Source organism: Malurus melanocephalus, unplaced genomic scaffold, assembly GCF_030028575.1.
Source record: "Malurus melanocephalus ecotype Western Australia unplaced genomic scaffold, MMel_1.1 scaffold_190, whole genome shotgun sequence".
Classification (NCBI taxonomy): Eukaryota; Metazoa; Chordata; class Aves; order Passeriformes; family Maluridae; genus Malurus; species Malurus melanocephalus.
The window spans coordinates 123,947-151,393 of NW_026623422.1; the positions used below are offsets into that span (position 1 = coordinate 123,947).

Genomic DNA, 27,447 nt, shown 5'->3' on the forward strand with positions numbered 1-27,447 from the left:
TTCCATTATTCTCTTTAAAATCCCATCTTCCCTTCTCTGTGGACATTTGAGGAACTCCAGGCTTGGCCTGTCTCTTGATTTGCCTTCTCTTCTCCATGTCTCCTCCAGCAGGAGTGGAGGGTATACACCTCTCTCCACTTTGTGTCTCTCTAAGAAGAAGAAACTGAGCTAAATCCAAGCAAATCCTGGGGAAAGCTGACAAGAAGCTCTCATGAAGTTCCTCACCCTCCACAGGATGAACAGCAGTGTCCTTGGCAGAAAAAAGCCAAAAATGCAGTGAAGGCAGCAAACCAGGCGACAGCTCCTAATACCTGGCATTGTTAGCATCAGGGACCACGTGCTCTGAGGCAAGTCCTCTGCCTTTCCTGAGCTCTGGGACTGTGCTGGGAGTGTCTCCATGGATSTCCAGTGCTGGCAGACAAGCCCAGCTCTCCTGGTGAAGCAGCAAAGTGTCCTCTCTCTGTCTGTGGTTCTGCTGCACGAGCCAGYGCGGCTGCGTGGACTCCAAAGTGGCCTGACAGCAGTTTCCTCTGTCAGCAAAAYCCAGAGGAAGAACAGAAAATAAGAAAATGAGAAAAAAAAGCTGCAGGGGGACCAAGCATAGCAGCAAGCTGGATAATCAGCTGCAGTTGAAAGCAGGGAGGGGTATCTGTTTATTCCCCTGATTTACCCACTGCATCTCAGAGCTTTCCGCTTTGCAACTCCCATCCCGATGCTCGGCGAGTAAATAAACACTCCCAGAAATAAACTGCAAGAATAAGTCACTGCCAAATGTTCTTTGTGTCTGTGGGCTCTTCTCAGTAACCCCAGCGAAGCTGAAATTGTCTTTATTAAGATAATTGCTTCGCTGTAGACGATTCAATCTGTTGTCTGTAACATGAAGAATGACTGAAGGAGCTGAATTTGCTCCGTGCCACGTCCCTGTGCCAGGGTGGGAGCCCGAGGCGCTCTCTGAATGCCAGGAGTGATCCCTCCCTGCTGTGGGGCTGCCCAAAAAAGGCTGAGGACATCCCTTCAGAGGCAGCTTTCAACACTCCCCCGCTGCTCCCTTTCCACAGCCCTCCCGCCATGAAGGAAATATGAAGTGTGAAGCGTTACAGACCAAAGAAAACCTCACTTTAAAGGCAAGGCATTCAGGAAGRGAAACAAAAATAAAAATTGAAGGGCAGAGCTAGGAAGAGGGCTTTGAAGGGCTGGCAGGGTGCTGGTTATAGCAGAGTGTTCCCACCTCCATCAGATCARGCAGGGATGGAGCAGCCAGAAGGTCAGAGCTGAGCTGAGGAGGAACAGCCAGAGCACTTCAGACRTGAAACAAAGCTTGGCAAAACTTTGGGAAATCAACATTTTTGTCAGACTTTGCGAACTATTTTTGTCGCTGCCATTGCTGGGCATTTGGAGACAAAATAATGGAGGCTGGGGGGAGAGGGGTGGCTGTAATTTAACCCAGRGACCTCTGTCCCCTCCGAGGCTGGGAGGAATGGATGACCTGCAGATATTGCTCGTTGGCTTGTACACTGTGTAACATACCATCCACTGCTTCCCATTTCCGCTCTGCCTTTTGTTTGTTTTCTTTAGACAGGCTCCCTGGGCTATGTTTTTGCTCTTTTTTCTCCTGTTTCAGAGATTTTCACTCTGTTGGATCTTTTCTCTCAGCTCTGAAGAGCTGCAATACACTGAGACAGAGCCAAACGCGGACAAACCGACTGCGGTGTCCGAATCAAAATGGAAATCCTCCATCTCAGGGCTGCCTTCAGGTGTCTGCTCCTCWGACCTCAGGCACTGGTTTATTCTACATCACCAATTTATACCATCATCCTCAAACCCACGAGGCCACAGCAAGGCAGGGTGCTTTAAATCATGTGAATATCTGGTGTTTGCCATTAATGGCCTTGGAGGAGGTGGGTACCCAGAGGATGTGCTCAGTAAGAGCTTTGTGCCTTCTGCAGCTGCTTCAGCTGAAGCTGAACAAGAGCTGTGAGTGGTGGCACTGCTCAGAAAGTCATTGTTCCACACCTCAAAGAATTACAGAATGGTTTGGGTTGGAAAAGAATTCAAAGATTGTTCTGCTCCACTCCCCTGCCATGGGCAAGGACACCTTCCACTATCCCAGGTTGCTCCAAGCCCCAACCAACCCCGGCCAGGGATGGGGCAGCCACAGCTTCTCTGGGTAACCTGTGCCAAGGTCTCACCACCCTCACAGGGAAGAATTTCTTCCTAACTTCTCATCTATGCCTGCCCTCTGTCAGTTTGAAGCCATTCCCCTTGTCCTGTCACCCCCTGCCTTTGTCAAAAGYCCCTGTCCACCCCTTTTGTAGGCCTTCCACTTGCAGATCAACAAGTTTTATTCTTCTAGGACCAGGTGGGAATGGTTTCACCTGGTGGCATTTCTCTTTCATTTTTCTTTCCTGCCTGAGGACACTGATTAGGAAAGGCAGAGCTGAACAGGGAGGCCCAAAGCTCCTGCAGATCCTGGGTTAAAAATATGGCAAACCAAGAGCTGCAATGTGAAACTGCTTCCAGTCCTTCTCCTCTGCTGTGTCATCACTCCCCACAGGAACTGCTCATCATTAAACAGAAATTAATAACTAGTCCTCTTTCATTTTTCCTTGGTTTTTTTTTTTTTTTTTTTTTTTGGGGGGGGGTGGGGGATATTTATTTCTTTCTTTTTTTTTAATCCACTGCACAAGCACAGCCTGGAGAACATTTTCTGCAGCTGCCTGTGTGTCACCCATCTATTTTCTCGGAGCCCTGAGAACAATGGGCCCTGGTGTTTGCTGTCAGAGGCYGGGGTTCAGCTCTGCTGTGCCATCTGTTTAGGGTGGTGGGACAGCCACAATCTCCTCCTCCTGCCTGGCATTGCCTGGTGGCTCCAAAAATGGAGCCAGATGAGGCAGCCACAAGCAATCTGTGGTGAGCAGAGGCTCCTTCCAGAGCAAGGGAGGTGACCCATGGGATCCTCCTGCTTTTTGGGAAGCTGCAGCAGCTGATTTGGAGCTTCCCAGGGTCTGTGATGTGCACCAGAGGTTGGTCTGGAAGGCTCAGATGGCTGAGACACAAATGATTCATCAGGGAGCTAATAAAATAATCGATACCAGTGATAACACCCTCGAGAAATTGTTAACTGGGGTCCTCCAGGTAACAGCTGGGACTGACAAGTAATGATTGCCCAGTCAGGAGAGAATTGCCGCAGTGCAGATCAGTCTCAGGGCTGTCTGCTGCTCGTGATGGATATCTCCAGCCCTCCTCTCCCCACCTCCCCAACGAGGACTGAACCCACCCCGTTAGAAACCCCCTGCCTGCACCCCAATCACATCCACCACAACCAGATCATTTCAGAGATTGGTCCCCAGCCACTGCCTACCCTGAGCTTTGCAAACAGAAGTAATGATCGCTGCTCCTTGTTTTATTGCAGGTCTGCTGAGCTCAGAGACCTCAAAATGCCGCMTTGCAAATATTAATTCACGATGCTTTGTGTTTGCCTTTGGTGTCAAGGAAATGTTCGCAGCCATTCTCAGCTAATCATAAAATCAGAGGCTGCTCCTCACTATTGTTCTCATTAAAAAGTGCTCAGGAAAAATTTGGCTCGGTCATGTGCTTCATTCACTGCTGATGTTGTCTTTAATTTATTTTTAAAAAGCATAACCACGTGCTCATATTTTTGTGCCCGCTATAAATCAGCTCTGTTTGAAAACTAGACAAAAAAAACATCGCATTGGTTTAGCCTCTGGGTTTTTCTGTTGTTTATCCAGAGGTCTAGATAAACCATCGACTGCAGCCAAGGTTAAACACAACAAACCAGAGCAAAGTCATTCACCTGTTTGAATTAATTTACCCGTGAAATCTGTTTGTGGCTCCCACAGCTGCAGGGCACCCCTGCACAGTAACCTTCAGTCTGCACGCTGCACCTGCCCCAATATCAAACACCTCAGGCAACCCCAACCCCAAAAATTTAACCCAAATCCAGAGGGCAAAGGGGAAATTTCACCTTCAGCTGAAACATCTGGAATGCATCAAACTGCCAGCGGTCCCATTGCGCTCTTAGCCCAAAGTGCTGCATGTGATCATGTACTTAGGGCTCTGCTCAACAAAAGCACCTTAGCCTGAGCTTAATTTGAAGTTAACTTTGTGCCAAGAGCTGTGCCAAGGAGGGGTGGGTGCCCTGCTAATGGAAACCATGTGTGTGCAGACTGACACAGGAGCCTGGGACTGGACTTTTCTAGCCCCTTGTCAATCATGTGTTTCCCTCTCTGCAAATTCCCCAKGGACAAACCCAGCACCCAAAACACACAAGCCCTCCACAGTGACTTATTTGTGGTGCTGAGGCTCTAAATTTGTACTTGGGAAATGTCCTTTGCCAGGGAGTTGGGTCAGGRCTGTCGATATTATAATACAGCCTAATCAATTATCAGTTCTCCCCTTCACACCATCACTCCTCGTCTAACAGCTCTGGCTTTTGGCACTGAATACTAATGTCAGGGGCTCATCAGTATGCAGGAGGCTGCCTGTGCATCTCAGCCACACACATTGAGAGCATGAAATCCATACATTCATACTGAAAATTCATACACAGCTCCGTAAAACCACCAGGGCACTTCAGATCCTCTTACATATCACTGGTATAAAGAGCTGGCCCCAAATGTCCCATGAATTTGGCTCTGCCACACTCATCACCACAGTCACCTTTGAGAAATGTCAGTGACATGCCCAGGAAAAAAAGTCCTTTCCAGTCTGGCTGTACCTTTCTCATTTTTTATGCAAACCTTTCATTTACACACAGCTTCTCCTGCTGTCACACTGAAAGCATGACCTTCAGGAAAAAATGCTTTGCTCTTCTTAAGGGACCCAACAAGCTCCTGAAAGCACAGAGAGCCCTGCAGGGAACTGCAGGATCAGCAGCCCTTTGGGGTGTGGGATGGGATGCAAAGCAAGGCAGCAACCACCTGGTCTGAACCACCGGGGTCCACCACTTGCTCCTCCAARAATGGCATTTGTGTGAATTTTGTAGTTTTATTGCTGTGTTACCATTCTTTATGGCTTCTCCCTCGTCAGACAAAAGGGCCAAACTGTGTTTTGGGGCAAGTGTCACCTCCAGCCAGGAGCAGTGGGGCTGCTGGGCTCTTTGCCCCCACAGCATTTCTGGATTTGCTCTGCAGCACCCAGCGCTGACGGAGCATCCCTGGTGCAAACAGGGAACTGATGTGACACATCCTGCCAGAGAGGTGGGTTCTGACCACGAGGAGAGGCTGTCAAACCCAAATCCAGCCTGACTGCAGTGAACCTGCCTGGSTGTGTAAGGAAGGACAGCTGCCAGTCCCACCCTATTTCTCCTTAACTCCATCTACTGCCCTGATTCCTGTGTTTGAGTGAGTCAGGGCTCCCACAAAAATGACACTGAAGGAATAACAGAGAGAAGAGCAAAYCCCCGTGGCCCCAGACACTGAGTAACCAGAGAGGGACAGACATTCCCTGCCCCAAAGCCCTTTTGGTATGGCTGGGTGAGAGAGAAAAGCTACAGTGGAAAACAAAGAGGGAAGAGATTCACTTAAAATCACCCAGAAAAGCAGTGGCAGTGCCAAGAACGGATCCAGCTCCCAACCCTGAGCTCAGCACCCTGCTGACCTGCACGTGTCACCTCTCATTTCAGGTGCATTTAGAAGAGAAACCRAATGTGAAACAGAAATTAAACACACGAGGCTGGTTAGGCATCTCCTTATTACAACTCTCTGTACCAAGTGTCTGCTCCAGTGTCAGGGCTCTCTCTTTTCATCCATATATACAATATACCCACTGTTATCCCCTCTRACTCCAGAGCCCCATGACCCAACCATGAAAAAATGGTTCTGATTCATTTACATTAAAGATGTGGATATTTTAAGGGGCATAGAAGAGCTTCGCTCGTGATTGTTAAATGTCCACAGTGAAGCACACAGAGCATAAGCCACTGGGTCATGAAATGCAGCATTTTTTTCATTCTTATCTTCTTTCTCCAGCTTGCCAGAACACTGCAAGCCATCATATTGATATATAAGCAGCAAAATCTCCCTCCCAGAATGGAAAGCAAAAAAAAAAAAATGGCCTTTAAGCAAGATTGGACTTTGCCAGCAAAACACACGGCTACAMCTGCAGGAAAAAACAACCCAGGTTATTGCAAATATAAAATACAGGCACCCAAAGGATAACAAGGAAATGCATGAGCATGGTTTTGATAATTTGCAGCGAGATATGTGGTGCCATGGGGAAAGGAGCAGAGCTGGCATACGGATGCACAGATCCGAGCTTTCCAGGCAAGTGGAACTGAAATCAAATAGGATGGAGGAAACAGGTTGTTCTGCAGCCAGACTCCAGGCTCAGTTCCTCAATTAGCTCTCTGATGGAGCATTGCCTTCACTTTGAACCCGCTCCTGGGGGAGCTGGCCAACAGAACAGCGGATGCATCCCATGTGCGGGCCACTCCCGAGCGCTGGAAATGCTGTTTACAAGAGAGGCAGAWCAGAGGGAGAAAATTACAGCCTCAGCCTCCCCCTGCCAGCCCTGCCAGCTCTCCCCTGCCTCCCTCACACTGTGCAAAGCCTCTGCCCCACTGTTCCTGCCCTGCACCTGAGCAGTCAGCAAAGGCTCTGCTGCCAAAAGCGCTCCCCAGGTGAAGGGACCGCTCCCCTCAAACCCACACACTCATCCCACAGACCTCGGGGAAAACAGGAATCTGCTCTTGAAAGTCAGCCTTTCAAGAGAAGGTTGATTTTGGGGCYATATCTGAGACCTGTGGTGCAATATTCCAGCGTGGAGCCATCACATGGTCTGCCAGCCATCACACACCACAGTCTATCTTTACAAATTAGTCTCTATTTCCACCTTTTGTAAGGGAAGAGCAGTGAGGAGCTGAATTTGCAGCCCATTCCCACATCTGAGAGAAGAAATCCTATATTATGAATATGGCCGTCCATCATGCTGCCTGCTCTGTAAGAAATACTCTCCTTTTAACAGAGAAATCAATCCTTTCCTATKAAAAGGAAACAAATGTAATCACTAAGTATTGCTGGTCCTTCTTGGCTTTTATATCTGGGACCCCAAATAACTTTAAACTCTGTGGATTTTCGGGGCTGACCAGAAGTTGAACTTGTTGCAAGCGCAGTTTCTGGAGGACTCTGGGTGTGTCCCATCTGAAAGCTATAAAGAACTCCATGAAAAACAACAGAAAACACTCTTATGTCTGCAACAGATTTATTTGTTGGATTAAGGAAGTTTTCCCTAAAGTTGCGTTTTAGGTCCCAAACTCAGGAAAGCACCCCAAATCAGGATATCACTGAAACAAATGATTAATTTTAAAGCAGACATGCCAAGCACACAATCTGTTGGCCAGCTTCAACCTGCACGACACATTCATGATACATCATCTCCTCTAGAACCGTATTTTCATGCCATAAATTATTTTTCCTGCACTCGTGACTGCAAGGAGCAGCAGCAGGGTCTGTCTGGCTGTGTGAGCAACCAGCAGTGATGCTGAGRGGCAAATATCACAGATCCCTTGCTTCAGGTGAAAGTCAGAATTCAACCCTCCCATCCCACGCAGTGAATCTGGGCCAGGACTCCCAGTTCCCAGTTTACACTCTCAGGATTCCTCTGGATCTAAAAGTGGAATCTCACTCCTGCTGAGCTCTCCAGGCTGACCAGAGAGTGTCCTGCTCTCCTCCAGCACCCAAGTGCATGCACTCTGCTCCCAGGGGAATTTGGCTGCAAGTTCTCTGCATAGCTCAAATGTCATTCCTGAATGAAGACACAAAAAAAGAAAGAAAAAAAATAAATAATTCAGAAGAATCTACCCAGCCATCTAAAGAGAGAATGGAGGAATGCAGAGAATGAACCCACCAACATCAAAACCCAGGAAGCTGCCTTTTAGCCACCAGACAATCTCACTGATAGACTAGATTTTTCTCACCCCAGCTGGGAGTAATGTTTTCTTTCCTTCTTTTTTTTTTTTTTTCCATTTGCTGAATGTGTTTTTTTTTTTTTTTTTTTTTTTTTTTTTTTTTTTTTTTTTTTTTTTTTTTTTTTTTTTTTAAAAAAAAAAAAAAAGACAACAGACATTCATGGCTCCCAGCTGTCAAAAGCCACAAAATGCCTGAGGCTGTCTGTCTTCTTGCAAATGCCGAAGCCATTTTCCTGTAGTGTATGTGCTCATTAATCAAGTTTCAGACTCRTCTCAGTCTATATCATTGTCCATCAGCCAAGAGAGACACTTTGGGGTCAGAAAAGCAACACAGCAGTGCCAAACCCACCCTGGCATTGTCAGACATAAAGGTCTCAGCTGGGCTCTTCTGAAGTCTGTAGGTTTTTGTTTTAATCTGGCTCCATTCGAAGTCAGGAACAGAGGTAACATCTACAGATTGGACAACGGTTTGTTTCAATATCATCGCCAGAAAAAAAGCAAAGCCTCAAACCCATCAAAATTAAATAGCTGTGGTGTTTAATTTTCACTGAGCCACCAGACAAGGGCCTGGCTGGTGGCTGGTGGTGTCCCCTGAGCTCCTCTTGCCAAAGTGCTGAGAATAAACAGGGTCCTGGATTGTGGATATGGGGGCTGCCAAGAGGGAGAACAGMACATTCACCATTTGCTGCTGGAAAAACATACCCGTGCCTGGGGTTCTCACTTCAAAAAGAAAGTTGAAAAGCTCTAAATGGTTCAGAGAAAAGCTCTAATAAAGGGGGAAAGCTGGTTTTGAGTGAGAGGTTAGAAAGTCAATCTGCTCCGCTAATGCAAGAGGGAGTTCAAAGATGCCGACGCTGAGGCCCATAAATATTGCAAGAAGAGCCAGTTTCCAGGATCAGCAGAAACAAAATCACGTCACAAAGCTGCAGGATTGGGCTGGAGACATTCGAACCGTGGATGTGGAGCTACAGAAATGGAAGGGTGGCAGTCAGGAAGAGGTGACATGGTCTCACCAGCATTTGTGGGGAGCTCAAGTGCTCCAGGGGCAGAGGCATCGTGGCTCTGGCACTCACTGAACCCACAGAACCCTCTTGTTTTGCTCATGGCCAAGGGGATTGAACAAGTTAAAGCTGAGGCCAGCGAGGAAGAAGCAATGGCATCAGCCACCACTCAGTGCCAGCTCTGCAGTGTCACCAGTGGGGCCAGCCCAGCCAGCACTGTTGGGTGCCATCAGCCCTTCCTGACCTTCTTGTCTTCACAGGAGCCACAGAAAAATCTCCCACCTCTCTGTCAGTGACATGGGAGCCCAGCAGATTGCTCACAAGGCTCCTCTCACCTTCTCTCTCATAATGAGATATTTCATGCGTTGCTCTTCTCTCCTCTAAGGCAGGTGGAGGGTCGAGGCAGGTTGGCTTCACAGTRGAGCATTTTTCACTTGTCAATAATTCAATTAATGGCTGTGAAAATGCCCATCAGGAGTCTGGTGGCGGCCAAGTGATCTGAGGGTCACTGTGGGAAGAGAAACAACAGCAGAGGGAAGAAGCAAGAAATACGAGCAGTGTCCTGCATGTRCTCCTGGGAGGAAAAACAGGACCTTTCTCCATCTCATTTCATTCACAAAAAAGTTTTTGTTTAGAAGGTTTGTCTCTTGTCTCACCATTCGGGTCATCTTTTAACTGCTGATAATTTTAATTTCAACAGACACTTAATGTGCTAATCAAACCCAATGTTTCCCAGCAGGATGGAAAATCCCAGGCAYGGACATGATTATTTGGCTTTTAAAGAAAAAAACACTGGAGTGTCAAGAGAAAAAAAAATAAACAACATGGCTTTTACAGGGATTATTTACTGTTCTCTTTGCTTACTATTCACCCACACTGGTCTGTTTTATACCCATGATTATCCAGGCACACACTGGCTCATCTGCTGCATCCCAGAGCAGCAGCAGGGACACAGCACAGGGCAAATGGTCATTTGGAGCTCCCTGTTTCTTTCTCCATTAACCACAACTCTTCTTTTTCTCCAAAAGTTACAACCAAGCCAAAATATCTCATCTGCCATCCCAGTAGGTGTTTACAACAGTTCAGGACAATGTGAGCACTTCAGGCACAATTCCTTCTCCTTGGATTTCTGTCACAGTCCTGGCTGGGGTTGAGGTTCCTTCCTGGGATCCAGGCTCCCTCCCCTGCTGTGGTGGGATCAGGAGAAATGTCTCCTCCCTTTCCCCTGACTCAGGCTTGTAAAATAGAGAGCAGCACCCCAATAAATCCTCAAGTGCCTGGGTGACACATGGCTGTGATACYATCAGTCCCAGAGGCAGGCACTTCCTGCCTGACACCATAAACTCATGGGTCACTCTGGCTGGGCAGGATGAGGGAACTCCCATGGGATGGTCCCAGCCTTCCTCCAGCCCTTTTGTGAGCAGAGGTGCTTCCTGAGTTGGCCAGAGTTTGGCAGAGCAGGAGGTTGAAGGAAAGGGAGGAATGGCTCACCCAAAGCAAAGCAGCCTCTTCCACGTTTGGGAGCAGACTTTATCCCAAATCTGTCTCTGCAGCCAACCCTTCATATCCATGTGGCATGGCATGTGGYATCCCTTCCTGATCATGTCAGGGCAGACAGTGATAGGACAAGGAGAAGGGGTTTGTAACTCAAAGATGAGCGATTTTGAAGTTTGGAATAAATTCCTCCCTGTGAGGGCAGTGGTTCAGGTTAGAATCTGGCACAGACTGCTCAGAGAAGCTGTGGATGCCCCTTGGAATCGTTCGAGGCCTTGGATGGGGTGTGGAGCAGCCTGGCCTAGGGGAAGGTGTCCCTTCCTATGGCAGGGGGTTTGGAACAAGATGATCCCCAGTTCCCTTTCAGCCCAAACCATTCCAGGATTCTACAACTCCATACTCGTGTTCTCAGGTCTGCWGTGCCTCTGTCCTTGTGAGGATCACTGAGCCCCCTCTGAGATGGTTTTTATAGAGATGTGGGGAGTACAGCAGCCTCTTCTGCAGCATTTTCCTCCTCTTTGTCTGCCAGCTGGGAGCTCCTTGCCCAGGGCATCCAGAGGCTCAGCTGGCAGCCTTGAGTGGAAATGCTCCAGCTGCTTCTCAGCCTGGGTCCTCCTGTGTTTTGTCTCCCAAAGAAACCCAATTAACCTGCTTCCTTTTGCACTTAGAGCTTCTAACGTCAAAGAGCATCACCTGGAAGACCTTTTAAAGGCAAAATGAATGCCATGGCAACTGCCAAGATATTTCCAATAAATCCCAGCTGYGGCCTTCAGACTGCAAGTCCAAGAGACGTTTCCCACATGGTAATTTCTCTCTTTCAATATCCTCTGTTTCTGGGGAAGTATTGACTAAGTGTTAAGCCTCCAGACTTAATTTTTGGTTCGATCCCTTGAAGGAGCAAGAACACCTYGTTCAGTTTATCTGGAAATGCTGGTGCAGAAATGCTGATCAAGGTGATTAATTGTTACATCTGCGGGAGCATCCTGTTAAGGGAAAAATCAGACTCRGTCCTACATGGGTTATTTACAACCCAGCTGCTCCAACCATTAAAATTGCCCTGAATAAYTGCTTCCCTCACCACAGAGTGAACAAGCAGATTAGTCCCTGAGATCACAAGCCCCCATGTCCTCCAGCTCAGTGCAGCTCATCATGAAATAAAGGCATTGCTTCAATAAATAGCACTGTTGAGGGCACTCCTGCTGGAATGAGCTTTTCCTAACAATGCTTCTGCTCCAGAAAGAGCCTGCTCTGAGCACTGAAGAAACCCATCAGAAATAACCTTGGATTTTGTGTGTTTGTATCTGTGTAGCTGTGGAAACACAGTGAAGAGGGATGGGTTTTGTTTTGCAAGGCAAATAGATCTGTGATATCCTTCAAGGATATTTCAAAGCTTTCCCTCTCATCCTGTTACAAGCAAAGGCCTGTTGCCCAAATTGCCTTTTTTTTTTWAATAYAAATTCATCCCTTTCCCTAGCAYAGATCAATCCAGYGCTGAGCACATTCCTTGGCATTCTCACCCTCAGTTGCCCTCGGGCTGTTGCAACACTTGAGATGTTCCCATCTGGATGTGGTGACCAAAGGATTGCCTCGGCACTGCAGGAAGCTGGGCTGACCCCTGTTCTTGCTGAATCCACACTCCCCTGGGTGTCTGGGACACACTCAGGAGGCTGCTGGAGAGATGAATCCCCTGTTGCTTGGCATGGAATGGATTCCCTGCTCTTCAGCTCGCTGGAGTTGTTGCTGAGGGGGCTGCAGGGCAGGGCAGAGAATCTGCTGGGACACATCCCKGCTGCATCCTGTGCAAACAACTGCCCCAACACTGCCCACAGGAATGACTGAGCTCAAGTGTTTCACCTCATCCCTCTTTTCTCCTCTCTGCTCTGGCTCATCTTCACTTCCTTTGCACTTTTGCTGGGAGGGCTCCCTGCTCATCCTCTGGTTTCATGGAACCAGATTATGGATTATGGATTCCATGGAATTATGGAATGGTTTGTATAAGAAAGAGGCTCCAAATCCACCCAGTTCCACCCACCTTGGACCTTCAGCCACCTGCCACCAAACCAGGTTGCTCCCAGCCCCACTCAGCCTGGCCTGGAGCATTTTCAGGAATGGGACAGGTTCTCTGGTTTCCTTTCAAACACACAGGAATGGGACAGGTTCTCTGGTTTCCTTTCAAACAGGCAGCCCAGCCCCAAGGGGGTGAAGCTGGAGATGCTCTGACTGAGCTGTTCTGCCTGGGAAAGTCACCACACCACCCCACCACCCACAGATCTCATCCCAGCAGAGCAAACCCCCCTTGGTCTCTGCTTTCTGCTTCCTTTCCAACCCATCAGGGAGAGTCAGGACTCCTCCATCCTGCTGCCAACTCCAGCATTTGCTGGCTTTKGAATAACATCCTTCCTGGCACAGGAAAACCTCAATCCAACCTGACACAGGGCAGGATCAGCCCCTCACAAAACCCCAATKTAAACTACCTACTGCTAAAATTGCATCCTGATTTCTTCCCCAAGCACCTGCATGGCACCAAGAGTGCTGATCCCAGCCTGAGCCCCGGGCACCTCTGTAATGATAATAACAGGCACAACCCATCAGTGCAGCCCAGTTATTTCGTGTGCCTGCCTTTGATGATGGCTGTGAGCACAGGCTGCTCTCCCCTGCAGCACCCTGGTGAACAGAGTAACCTGGGGCAGTGCAGAGAGCTCCTCTCAGGGTTAAGGGGGTGATGATGATCAACTCTCAGCACTCCAGATGTGCTCAGCATCCTGCATYAGAGCTGCCCAAGCCAAAGGGTTTTCCCAGAACTGAGCTGAGCCTGGCATGAGGCTTGGGAAGGGAAGTGTTCTTGGGGCAGGACTGTCCTGCAAGAGAGTGCATGGAACCCCACCAGGAAAGGGCATGGGAGCAGCATTGTCCTCCTTTGGTGATGCAGGAACAGGGGTTCACTGCTGCAGTTCTGGTGGGGGAGGTTGTTCCATGAAGGATGTGTAGGGATGGGACAAGGGGGAATGGCTTCAAACTGACCAAGGGTGGGGGTGGATCAGATGTTGGGAAAAAATTCTTTCCTGTGAGAGTGGGGAGGCCTTGACACAGTTTTTCTGGAGAAGCTGTCACTGCCCCATCCCTGGCAGTGTTCCAGGCCAGGTTGGATGGAGCTTGGAGCAGCCTGGGACAGTGGAAGGTGTCCCTGCCCATGGCAGGGTGGGGACCCAGATGATCTKGAAGGTCCCTTCCAACCTGAACCCTTCTGTGACTCTGTGACCAAAGGAGATTTTCCAGCCTCATCTGCACAGGACACYCAGGACTCAAGGATGCTGTTGTGTTCATTAGGAAGAACTTTTAAACTCTGCTCAGGAAAGCATAAACACATGGAGGAAAGGGAGATCTGGATTTGGGTAGGATTCAATGGCAGGGCCAGACAAGGAAGTCCATTTTGCAGGCAGGTAGCCCCAAACAGAGCTAGGGGRAAAGTATGGACAGGGAGAGAGAATTAGGGCTGCCTGAGAAAATCACTTSTGGTGCTGTCCAAGTTTGCAGTGAGTGGCTTGGCAAGTGTGTGGTCTTGTGTGCAAGAGCCTCCAGAAGGGAGGGTACAGGAGCTGTTTTGCTGGGGGATGTTTGGATCAAGACAGCAGGGCGAGGATCAGGAGTCAGCCAAATCACATAAATCTGTGGGATTTCAGGGCCTGATCTCAAGGCTTTTGAGGATAATTAAGCATCACTGCAGATCTGAGACACCRTGCTTCAGAGCCCTTTTAAAATTCAAGGCCTGCAAGCATTTTCTTGATGTGTRATAAATTGATTCATTCTTGCCAGGGGTAGAGTTAATGTGCTATTGATGTCCTTAGGTTTGGGTATCTTCATGGACATTTAACATAACCCTTCCTTTCTGCATTTAAAAAAAAAACCAAAAAAACACACTTAGGGAAAATCTCTTGCTTAAAATCTAATCTAAATCCACCCTCTTTGAGCTTAAAGCCATTCCCTGTGTCCTGTCACTCCATGCCCTTGTCCAAAGCCCCTATCTCTTTTGGAGCTCCTTTAGGTACTGGAAGGTGCTCTGAGGTCTCCCCAGAGCCACAAAACACCACATCCCTTTGCAATTATGCATTTCCTCCCACTTCCCAGCTTCAGTTTGTAAACTATTTGTATGCTGATGGTTTTTAAATAGCTCCCAATGAGGATTTTACATACAGGGAATGGCAGAGGAAAATAAATCTGTGGGTTGGAGATTTATGTAAACACAAATTCCCTGCAACAGCAAGTTCCTCACTGCATGTGGCTCATTTTACAAAAACACACCATCAGATAAAGGCATGTACGTGATTCATTTGCTGCCCTCTGATGTGGTGGGGCTCCTGAAGGAGAAGTTTAAACTATCCTGCTTAAAATCCGACTCAAAGGGCTTCCAGGCTGAGGAGGCACAGAAAAAAGCAGGCTGAGTTCCTAACAGACATGGAGCTGTGGAAAACTGATTGTTCTGTGGGTGCTAAAAACTCTCATGGGGTCTAGGAAGAGGTTTTGTTCAGCTGTGCCAAGCTGTTGGTCACAGAAAGTCATAATTATATCTACTGGCCAGCTCTGGAAGCTGTTACAGGCTTGACATTCATTGCCAGGGGATGTTTTATCTTCCCTTGCTTGTACTGGAAATATTGTGGGCACACAATGATGGCAGAGTGCAAGACAGTGCAAAATATTGACCAAAATAGACGGGTCCTGTCTTTCAGCAGGCTGCTGTCTTGTGTAATATCTAATCTAAACCAGATAAAAAGCACTTTGTTGTGGAGATCCAGGACTCTCTGCAGGGAAATATTTTAGTCCCATTCCTTGGAGAGGAAACTAAAGCCCTGGTGGAGTTGTTTCCAGTTGGATTTGACCTCCAAATCCCCCGCCTCTACATCCTGGCCATAATCTGTCTCGCCACAGTGGTTACTCATCCTCATATGACACTCAAGGGTTTCACACTGGAGCTCGAAATATTGGTTTGTCCCTTAAGCTAATGTAGGAAATGTGGGGAAATGTCCAGTTTCTCCTTCACACCACCAGCAGCCCCGTGGTGGGTGCACCAGGGTGATTTTCTCACAGTAAAATATTTCACTGTCCATGAGTTATCCAAGTAAAATGCCCAGGGATGGTTTGTACACAGAAAGAAAACCCTGGCCCATGGTCTCCCTGCAGTAAATCTCCTTTCTCCTCCCCCAAACCTGTCAGAGACCCTCTGGCACAAACTGAGCCCCCCGTCTCTGCCATATTTTGGAAAAACTGGGTGAAGASAACCTCCAAGCCCAGGTCTGAGGAGTTTTGGCCGGTCTGGTGGGCAGGTTTGCTCTGGAGAGCAGGCTGAGCTCGGTGCACAGGATGGATGAACATTCCTCTGAGCAGGGAGGATCATCCCCCATGACCAGAGGCAGAACATCCTTGGTCAGCACTCCCAGCAGGGGTGGAGACAGCATTGGAATAAGAGCTAAACTGTTCAGCCACCACCAAATGCACTCACCAAGGGAGCTGAAAAATAAATACTTCAGGAAAAAACCTAAAGAACAGTGTGTGCATGGTTCTGAGTCCCAGCACTGCCYCCACAATCCATCTGTTGAGAGCTTCCTCTCTTTTCCTGAGGGATTTGTTATTCCCAGCTACTCCCCCAGGAGCAGAGAGGAAATCCCCTTGTTTGAACACACCAGGGCCAGTGTCCCACAGCCCTGGAGTTTCCCTACAGAAGCCTGCCCACATTTTGCTCCTGACACAAAGCATTTGCTTTGCATTTAGCAGGAACAACCAGTTTGGTGTTTGAATGAAAGATCGGTGTTAATTAGTATCATTCAAAATTAAAATAAAGGTCAGAAGAGGGTAAGCGTTATCAAAGGGCCTTGTTTGCTCAAAGGAAACATTARTGACACTTGTTCAGTGCTTCAAGATAAACTTGTTCTGGCACTGAGTTAATGAAGAAATAAATACTCCTCTCCACTGAACGTCACTGCTCCTCAAACACCAACCACGCGCCTTTCATCTCAAGGTGTGCCCTGCCCTATCTCTCATCTCTTCTGGCTGTTTCATTCCTCCTGGCTCTGGAGATGCCATCTTCCCTCCCTGAGCAGTGCAGGATGTGCCCACCACCAGTTCCTTGTTCAGAGGTGGCACCCAGAGGTTCCTGCAGTGGCACTCACTGCCCTTCTCCCAGCTCTGTTCCTTATGGAGCAATGGACAGGGGAGTCACAGGGGTTGGGATTGTGGGGCTGCTGCTTTCAGGACCTGAGTCTTGACCAGCTGGTCCAGACAAGTGTGAGTTCCTCTTCTTCCACCCTAAACTGGCCATCCAGAGGGACCTGGGCAGGCTGGGCCCATGGAAACCTCATGAAGCTCAGCCAGGTCAAGTGTGAGATCCTGCAGCTCAGGCAGGGCAATCCCAGGTAAAAGATGGGAAGAGAATGGACTGAGAGCAGCCCTGAGGAGAAGGATTTGGGGATGYTRGTGGATGRGARGCTGGACWTGACSTGGCCAGGTGTTCTGGCAGCCCAGAAAGTCCTGGGGTGCATCCCCAGAGCRTGGGCAGCAGGGTGAGGRAGRGGAACTGTCCCCTGCACCCTGCTCTGCCGAGAGCCCACCCAGTGCTGTGTCCAGCTCTGGGAMCCCCAGCACAAAAAACACRTGGAACTGTTGGAGCAARGCCAGAGRAGGCCATGAAGATGCTCCAAGGACCCCTCTCCTCTGGAGATAGGCTGAGAGAGWGGGGGTGTCCAGACTGGGGAAGAAAAGGCTCTGAGGGCACCTTCTGGAACCTTCCAGTACCTGCAAGGTCTACAAGAGAGCTGGAGAGAGACTTTTTATGAGGRCAGRTASCAACTGGACAAKGGGRAMTRRTTTCAGACYTACAAAAGACAGGTTTATATTAGATACAGGGAAGAAATTCTCCCTGTGAGGGTGGGGAGGCCCTGGCACAGGCTGYCCAGAGAKAAGTTATGGATGCCCCTGGATCCCTGGAAGTGTCCCAGGCAAGGTTGGACAGGCCTTGGAGCACCCTGGGACAGTGGAAGCTGTCCCTGCTTTTGKCAGGGCGGTTGGAATGAGATGATCTTGAARGTCCCTTCCAAACCATTCCGGGATTCTGTGCCTGCTGCTCCCGAGTTTGCACCAGCAGATCCCACCRTCCATGGGCAGGGCCACCTCCCTACCCCAATTCTGTGCCACGCCTGGAGCAGCAGAGCCCGGCTGGGGGTCCCCCACCCAGGATGATTTGTGGGTCCCGGTCCCTCCCAGCTGCCTGCAGGCACAGAATAAAGCAGAAATGAATGAACTGAGCTCTCACCTGAGAGCTGGGTCACCTCCCGCAGGTGCTTCGCTCCATCGACAACAGAGGGAGCCCGAGGATGTCCGTGCTSCACTCAGGCACCTCAGGCAAATTTAGGGTGGGAGGAATCCTGGGCTAAACAAATATTGATACGCTCAGAAACCAGCAGTAGCGGCGTTCATAGATATTTGTGCGTACACAGAGGGAAAGAGGGAGGGAAAGAGCGTGCACATCCTTTGGCTTCTCCGTGACCCCCAAAATGCCATAAATCACTTCCAGCGGGAGAGCACGGCGCAGAAAGGTTTGCCTCCTGCCCCATCTTCCACGCTGCCGATAATTTGGCAAACCCTGCAATCAGTGATGGAGTGAGGGGGATGCAGAGAAGGAATTGGGGTGCAGGAGCTGGGGGCTTCTTGCTCCCTGCGCCAAGATTGCTCCTGCTCCTAAACCCACTGAAGGCTGGGGGAGATGATATTTCCATCTTTTGGAAACCAAACACTGGGAACACGCCTACACAGCCGTTGTCATAATCTCCCGAATTCAGTCAGAAGTAAAGAACGGGCAGAGGTCAAACTTTTCCTGGCTTAACAGWAACGCTATCAAAATTTTAACCACTTCCCCGCCGGCAACTCGCAGACCTCCCGCTCCCAACAAAAATCCCCGTGTGTGATGAGCGCACAGAGGTGTGATTTATCTTCTYCCCCTTTCCCTGCGGGCTCGGGAGAGGCAGACAGCGACATTCCCGACACCGGCGAGGCCGAGAGGTGCCGGCAGAGTGAGGACCATCTGCGGGGAGATGCAATCCTGCATCCCGCATCCCGTCCGGCTGCAGCTCCCGGCGGAGCCGCTCCRCTGTGCCAGCAGCACACAGCCTGCTCTGCTTGGGGAAAAGGAGAGGCAGGGAAGATGGGCTTCCACGGGGAGCAGATGGGCACCTGTCAGCAGCCATATGCCAGGAGATCAGTGCTTTGGATTGTGCATTAACCAAAGAAAAAGGGGGGAAAAGGAAAATGGGAAAAAAAGAAACCACCTTCTGTAGGATTTTTTGATCACGTGGTCCTCAGATGCTGTGTGGAAAAATAAAAAAAAAAAAAAAATTGTCAGCTCTTCTCTTTTTTTCCTGAGTGAACAAGAGTGAAGCAGCCTGGAATCCCACAATTATCCCAGCACCCCTCACCCTTTTGGAACAGCAGCACAGAGGGGTCCACTTCCCTGAGTCATTTCCCTTTGGAAATAACCATTTCATGCATTCAGATGGCCAACCTGGAAGGCAGGAGCAGGGAATTGGTGAAAGGTTTGAACCCTGCAGCTCTGCACCATCATTCCTCTAAAGGCCAGGAGCTGATTCAGCTCTGTGGGTTGATGGCCATCAGGATCCCAAACCCTGAAAGTCGATAGCAGACACYAAGTGCGACACTTTAGACAGCGATGGGCTGAAGATGCTCAGGTAACTCTATCCTGCCCCCCAGACCTCTGTGTGGAGGCTGTTTGCTCCAGCCCAGCTGTCTGAGCTCGGGAGCCATACGGCTGGTGGGACTTCAGAGAGGGAGATCAAATTCGGAGACAGAGAAGCGGGCGGTTGTTTGCTTTCCTTTCCGCGTCCCCGCTCAACTTTTGGCCTCCTACTCTCGTAATGAATTTCTGGGAGGTTCTCAGCGCTGCCTGCTCTTKAGCAGACTGCACTTCCAGCTACAAAAATAGCGCAGACGCTAAAACGATCTTCGGCAATCAGATAAGAGCTCCTCCCAGGAGGAAGAAAAAAAGGTTTCTTTCTTCTCTTTTCTTTTTTTTTCTGTTCTTTGTGTTTGAGGAGGCCGATGTGTTACAAATATAGATTGTGATTTCCATCCCAAAGTGCTTCGCAAGAGCTCGGCTGGCACCTCTGCGCAGAGCTGGCAGCAGGCACTGCTGGGATGAGCTTCACAGAGGAGCACAGCCCACCCCAGCCGCTCACAAAACCTGTCCAAATTACTGCACRGCACAACTGCGAGGGACCTTCTGGTGTAGAGACAACCAAAACACTGTTTTCTGACATTACTTCCTCCTAAAAGGCAGCGCAAAGAGGAAATTGTGTAGGTAAAATCTCTGCCACATCATAGATTTCTGTGGTCATTCCCAAGCCACCTCAGCCCATTAACTCAGGGTCAGTGTTCCCCATCCCTGTGGCCGTTCTGGGTCAGTGTTCCCCCATCCCTGTGCCCGTGCTGGGTCGGTGTTCCCCCATCCCTGTGGCTTTTATCAGCTCCTGCAGGGATCCCACCAGTCCTGGAGCCGGGGGGAGATAAGCCCTGGGAACATGAGGGTGGGAGAGGGGAGGGAAGGGAGTGTGGGACTTCTGCCAGTCCTTCCCCCCACTTGCTGCTTTTCATGGAAACACATCTGAAACCTTTCTCTTCTCTAAAATGAGAGGTTCATAACTCCCTTATCTGTGTATCRTTCTGATAAGCACTCTGATACATCAGTGTCCGGTCACACGGTGAGCTCCCTGCCCTCACTCAAATCCCTGTGAGCAGGGACAGGCACCCACAAACCCCCAAAAGAGAGTCTTTAAATGCTACATAAACAGATAAATGCAACACAATTCATCAAATGGGGTCACAAGGGACCTCGAGTGGTCTCCTGGTTCATCCCCCAAAGGCAGGGTGAAATTACAGTTTATTGCCCAACCCAGTGCTAAAAATACCCACTGGCTGAAATTCCTGTCTTCCTGAGCAACTGCTTCCCTCGCCTCTCTCCTTTCACCCTTCCAAGCTTTTTGTGGAATTGGATGTTCCTCACTGCAGCTTAAGCCCAGACACTTTCCTGTCCCTGGCARACCCAGGGAATGGTTCATTCCCATCCTGCTCCCAGCACATCTGGAGTTGGTTACATCTCCCACTCAGGCTTTGCTACGTTTGCGTCTCTCCTCTAGACAAGCAGTGGCATTTTGTTCARGAGGAAACAAAGAGTCAGTGCTTGGTCATAATGCACAAAGCAGAGCTGGTGACAGTGCTGGAAGGAGCGGGTGGTGTGGCGCTTTCAAAAAGTGCTTAAGCATAAAAAAGAGCCTTAAAACAGGTCCCAGCAGGGGCACCAGAGCCAGGCACTATGAGAGCCCAGAGATGTTTTGCAGCACAACTTGTGCCAACATCCCATTACCACCTCTGGGCTGGTATAGATGTGTAAGGCTGTGTTTTGAGGTAGTTTTCCATTTTTAAAGCTTTTCTAAAGGCTTTCCTTGCAAGATGTCAGAAAGTGAGATGTAGTTACAAAATATTTACAAAACCAGAAAGAGTAAACACCAGACCAAACCCTCATGCTCTAGCATCAATCTGACAGAGGACAGGGTTAGATAGGATGTGTGGAAGAAATTCTTCTCTGTGAGGGTGCTGAGGCCTTGGCACAGGGTGCCCAGAAAAGCTGTGGCTGCCCCATCTCTGGAAGTGTCCAAGGCCAGGTTGGACAGGGCTTGGAGCAGCCTGGGAYAGTGGAAGCTGTCCCTACCATGACAGGGGAGTTGGAACAAGATGGTCTTGAAGGTCTGTTCCAACTCAAACCATCCATGATCCCACAATTCTATGGATAAGGCTTTGTTTCATCATTTGTTGTGGTCCTCTCTCAGTGCTCCCCCTCCTCGTGGAGCATGGCCCCTGCACAGACAGCGCCTTGCAGTGACTCACCTCAGCCAGGAAAGCACATTTTCCACCCACGCAGCTGCAGCTCCTCCTCTGAAATTCCCTGTCATGGCTGGGGACAGGACACACGTCCACCCCTCTGCTGCTGCACCCACTGAGCTCGTGTGCTCTGCCAGCACCAACACCTTCTGTGGGAGAGCTCCTGCTCCTCTCACATCTCACTGCATCTCCTCTCACAGAGCCCTCAACAGGCACAGCAGAAAAAAAAAAAAACCTCGTAGGATGTTGTGCAGCAGGGATAAGAAAAGACAAAACATGCTGCATACATTCCTGGATGTGGATGCTCTCTTTTCCCTCTAACACCAGCAGAGACCCGTTGAGYCTTTATTGTAAAGCTGCAATCACCAACAGGCAAGGAGTTTTTGAGTCCTAAGTGAGAGGGAWAACATCACCTCCTGCACAGTTTAGCCGGCCTGTTCCTTACAGAAATTCCCCCTGAGTTTCTCCCAGCTCAGTAAAAGACAGATTATGAAATCCCATCTGAAAGTGTCAAGGCCTCAGGTCAGTCTAAACTCTCTTCTGGGACCATCCTGAACCCTGTTCCCTTCYCCCAGCCTTGGAGAGGCTGCTCCACATTTTTGCTTTACTGTTTTTCTTGGCAGCTGTTTTCTTTCAAGTCAAGCTATGGCTGTGTCGCTTTTAGGTACTTAAATTCATATTCTTGATTCATTTCTTCCCTAATCACTTGGGATACCAAGTTTTACAAAGGGGACTATAATTAATCTTCCAGGTTTGTGCATGTGTGATGAAAAAGATGTGATCCATGACGATTTAATGCCTTAGCTAGCTGCTGTTAGACAATGGAAATTTCTGAGTTATATCCAAAAAAAGCCACACCCAGGCTCACAAAGGCTCCAGCAGCTGACAAGCATCTTCTCCAAACTCTTCAGCAGGAACTTTTTTTTTTTTTTTGAGAGAGAGCTCCTTTGGTTTTGTTGTCGTTTTAAACTTGGCCCCAAATATCAGCTGCGAAAGAACAAAGCCTCAAACTTGTGCAGTTGGTTCGATGAGTTCCAGAAGCTGTTGGATTTCTCACGGCGTTATCAGCGATCTTGGGAGACCCACGGAGGTGAATTTCGTACAGAGATTGCTGCTAACGGGCTCCGCTCCCCTCTGACATGCATTCCTCCTCCCACTCCCCTCCGACATGCATTCCTCACGATCCCGGCGGTGGTTTTGACAGTCAGCATCGCTCCAGACAGCTCCATCCCGTCTCAATCACTCTCTTAGAAGTTAACAACCCTGCGATGGCCAGCGTCGATATTGGCTGCCCATAACAAAGCTATTAGAGTGGCATTTCGGTAGGAAATGGTGGGAATGCTGCGGTAATCAGACAGAGTAATAAAAGGTTAATGAAGATGAAAGGGGAAAAAAAAAATACAGAGGAAAAGCCCAGGCAGCCAGAGAGATTTTGGCAAGATTTGCTAAGCTGCTGCCTAGCCACACGCTACTTCCTGCATTTCCCAATCCAGCTGMGCATTTCCAGTAGCCTCAGCAAATCTGTATCGCTGGGAGAAACGCTGAGCTRACTGCGTAGCTGGACACATTTGTAACGATTCATGTCCACTATTGAGCAAAATGTTCAAGATCCCGAGAGGAATTTGGGAATAAAGTTCATTACATCTAAATACACTGTCCCCGAGGAGGGTGAATTCAGAAGTGCTSCAGCTCAGGCTGGAAACGCATAAATGAAGCCTTATCCATGTGTTGCTCACCAAAATAAGAGGTCTTTCCAAGTCATCTCAGCATTTTCAGAAAGAAAATTTTTCACTTAGAATTATCAGAGACTTGCTAAGAGCAAGCAATCCTCTGGTGCTGCTGCGCAGGACAGGATGGTGCAAAGCTCTCCTTCAAAGCATGGGGAAAGAAGTGCCTTGATTTCTTCCCACCTTCCTCAAGGGACAATTCCATCAGCACGGTTGTACTGGAATATCCCGAATTCACAGGACGGGACTCCACCCCTTCCCCTGAAAAAGCCATTTAATGCCTTAAGAGKTGTCTTCATCACACTTTTCTTTTTACCGCACCACTGTTTTATTCGTTAAATCTCTCACCGCCTAAAACATCCATCCCTTCCTCCTCACCGGCACGTCAGGCTTTCAAAAAGCTGCGGGCTGTTGCCTGATCTCTCCCCTATTCCTCATCCGCTGTCCAGACGGGTGCTTAGCTAAGCTCAGTGTCAGCAAAACCGCGTCCAGCAGCCTCCCTTAGCTCCAGCCGGGGCTGCTCTCTGAATTCCTGACACTCGTCACCTCATCCCAGTGCCCAGGAGGGGACAGGACCCGCGGGGTGGGGACAGTCGGGCTCAGCGGAGCGGCACACACAGACAGCGCCGTCACCTCAGCTCTGCTGCTCGTCCTTCATGTGTGGTCTTACACCCGAATTTCTCCGTGTTTTTTTCCAACTTTCCCATCTCATCAATAAGGTTATTTTTAGCCATGTTGTTTAGTTCATGTATTTCCAAAGCAAGGCTTGATCTCCTCTGCTTCTCGTTTCTCCCGGTTCCTCCCCGTTCCGCAGCGGCTGCAGCTCTGACTGTGCCGCATTTAACCTGATCTCAAGTGTGAAGGGACCACTTTTGTGCAGATTTACCACCTGTAACCCAAGAGACTCCTCCTGCATCCCAGCCACACGCCCCCTTTAGCTGTGGCTGTCATTATTGATGTTCATTGCACGAAAAGGCAGAGTTCACTCACGACTAACTCGTTCTCCACCTTTGGGTCTCCTASATCTCACCCTTTGGGGATTTTTTGGCTGTGACAAGCTCAAAGCTTGTCAATTCATGGGAACTGCTGTATTTGTGCCTCTTTGAACCGCCYCCATGAGTAAACCACCCTGACAAGTCAGAGTTCATGGGCACTGCAGTCCATGACAGATTTAATTGCAGATTAAAAATTCCATAGCAGAAATATCGCAGGAGACTCGAGATCCTAATTGTTTCCAATGTAAGGCAGTAGCTTAATTTTTATTTTTAAACTCTCAAGCGCTGACAGCCAATATTTTGGTGTGAAAAAGCTGAAGATGCAACTGCTGCCTCACTGCGAGCAGGTAGCAACTTCCAGAGTTCAATTTTCCACCTTAATTTGTTCTTAATATTCAGATCGTGGCAGCAGCCAGGAGGCATTATCAAGCTAAGTGCTCCTTTGTGTCAATACACAGCGGTGGAAAAATTCCCCGCCCAAATGAGCCGTGATTGTTKTATCTTCTGGAAGAAAGCCACGCTCTCTCTTGTGCCGCGCTAATGCACTTCTAGCGACAGAACTGATTAGGATTCCTGCTTTGGATTTGCTCAGATCTAGCCCGGTTGGGGTTTTAATCTTTGGGATAAGCTGTGGATAGAGAATCAGCCATTTAGATAGAAATGCATCGCTGCCAGCACCAGTCACTAAATTACTTCAGAGTCAGATCTGGCGAGTGCTGCTTGATAATGAAGTGATAACCTGGGGTGTGGGGGCAGAGGGGGATTTTTGGCTTTCAAGAAGCACCAGGCATCTTTGCCTGATTCTGTCTCCACTAGCACAGAAATTAGAAGAGTGCTGAGGAATGTGTGCTAAGAGTGAAAACAAGCACCCGCCACTCACCTCAGGTTTGAAATGACACCTGATAGGGGAATTACAGAGGAATCCCTGGTGAGGGAGGCACGGGGAGCATTTCTTGGGCATTGTTGGAGCCTCAGGGATCTCCAAGTGTTGTATTTTGATACAGCTGCCCAGTGATATCTGGCAGGACGTGTATCCTTCCCATTTTGGTGACAAGCAGCACTGCACCTGTGAGAGGCACCAGGGCTGGGTTTAATCCAAAGATGAGCTGTTCCKGCTCTGAGTCCCCAGTGCTCCCTGTCACATTGTCCTCTTGCACACAGCAAGGTCAGGTATTCTTCCAGAAGAAGAACCTGGAAGTGATAAAGATCACTTTTTTTCTCCAAAGCTATTATTTTTCCCCTAMAAGTCTTTCCCCTAAAGAAGTCTCACTTAGTCACCTCCCTCTGGTTGTCCATCCCATAATGGCCAAGTCTCCTGAGGCTGAGTAGGACTCAAGAGTGACACAACACCACACTGAACTCTGTCACARCACCCAARCACCACGRACTGTGGGGATCCCTGTCCCACATRTTTATCACCYCACTTTCTGTAGGGCTTGCCTCAAATCTGGCAGCAGTATGGACATGGGATCACAACCTAAAGGTCTCAGATCCAGAAGTGCTGGCTACACTCGGCCTGAAATCAATGTCCTTTCTAATTCTCATGGATGTCAGGAAGATTTATCCAGAGAGATCTTATTTTACAGCCCATGACTCCTGGTGAGTTTGCTCTTTCAGCGCTCTGGGTTCAGAAGCTGCTGCATCCTCCCCAAACCCTCTCTCACCTCTGCTGGAGGGCTATAAATTATAGCAGCCTGCAATACATTCAGCTACAGTCCTGTCCATCATCTGTATGTGGCATTAACCCCCTGAAACTTGGTCACCCAGATCTGCATTTCCCAAGCTTTGAATCCTCATCCACCGCTAAAGCCGCTCAGACAGCCGAAGAATGAGGCGCGCTCGGCAGCCGGCGTTTCTAAAGAAAACTTGATGGCTTTCTGACACCCGAYACATGCAATTCCCAGCAGAGTTAATTGAAGCTAATTCCTCAAAGGCTGAGATGAGAATATCCCCATAAATTATGTTCCTGCTTCATTCCAGACAAGGACGGCGTGAATGCATTACACGCAATCCCCCAATTTACAATATTAAAACCAGCAAGTCAATCAAGGAGACTGAATAAAGTCACTTGAAAGCTGAAATTAATTTTCCTCCTCGCTCCATCTGTACTGTAACCTGAAAGGTTGATTTTTTGAGGGCGTCTTTCATATTTCCAYGCACAGCAGGACCCGTTCAGAGAGAGAGGAGGCTTCTCCATGGATGTGACATGTGGTGGGTACAGCAGAGCCTCTGCTCGGGGGACTCTGCTGGGGTCTGGGTTTTCAAGGCTTTCAAAAGTGTCTCTTGAGACCTTTGGGTTTCCAAGACAGAGAGAAAAACCCCACAGAACTGAGGGCACCATGTCCCTGCTGTTGTCACAGGGCTGGGTATTGTGGAGGGCACACTCAGACAAATCTAACCTCTAACACTGCTACTGCCAATCTGCTCTCGTTAACAGAGAGTTATTTTTAAATCTTGTGTTTTTTGGACACAGTCCTAATGACGAGTTATTTTTAAGTGGCACTTTAAAAATATAGACGCTTTTTCGCATGCCATTCGTGTCACTTTTAGGGTCTGCAATGTCATTGCATTGTACTATAGGGATTATGCAAATTAAAGACAGATTTAGTGAAAAAGTGCCCAGTTTCTGTGCTGCTCAGAATCAGAAGGACTGAAAACACATTTCTGGGAWTTTTTTTCTGCCTTGCAGAAGCTCAGGAGATGTAAAAGTTGGAAATTGCATGAGCTGTGGTCTGTATGAGATTGGTTATCTGTTGTAAGAGGCAATAATCCTTCATGTTGGACACTGGGAAAATAAACACCCAGGTGAAGCCAAGGTGAAAAGCTTAGCCCAGATCAAATAAAAACCCAGGATCTTGTGAGTTCCACCATGGCTTTATCCCAAAACCATGCTATAACCTGGTATAAACCAAAGAATAAGACCTCTGCATCGTTTGTCATGATATAAATGAGCCATAGGGCAACTCTGCCATGTACTTCTTAATTTATAAGATATTTTAGACAAGCAGTATTTGGCAATTAATGYTTGCAACAAGTTCAAGCTCAGCTSTGGTGAACCTGCAGTAATTCTCACTGAAATCTATRGACTTCAAGGGCCCAGGAAGATTTTAACAACGCCTTGCCTGACCTTCTGCACAAGATGTATCACAGCTCCTGCCTCGAGTCTGTAACTCCTGGCTGAGCTATGACCCATCCCCGGGGAAATACGCACACTCAACACAAAGACTCAGAAGATGGAAAATCCACCTCGCCCTTGAATTGCTGCTCCAAGGTTAGCTGCCTTCCTTGCTCCACGTACTCCAGCTCTAATTGAGCTGACTCATTTCCATTGTAACCTTTCCTGCTAACACGAAGCATCACCTCCCATT

At 48.7% G+C, this 27,447-nt stretch overlaps 1 long non-coding RNA gene across 2 annotated transcripts in view; it reads right to left on the bottom strand.

The window, feature by feature from the left end:
* Positions 1 to 7,214: 7,214 nt before the first annotated feature.
* The window catches only part of LOC130577700 (uncharacterized), a 30,055-nt gene continuing 9,822 nt past the window's right edge, over positions 7,215 to 27,447 (bottom strand). Inside the window, exons 2-5 of one of the 2 annotated variants that reach the window (XR_008965797.1) lie at positions 18,735 to 18,771; positions 17,723 to 17,839; positions 9,264 to 9,436; positions 7,215 to 7,764 (exon numbers count right to left, since the gene is read on the bottom strand). This is a non-coding gene — a long non-coding RNA (uncharacterized LOC130577700). The remainder of the gene's footprint in view (positions 7,765 to 9,263; positions 9,437 to 17,722; positions 17,840 to 18,734; positions 18,772 to 27,447) is intronic. The other variant, XR_008965798.1, reaches the window with a different exon arrangement.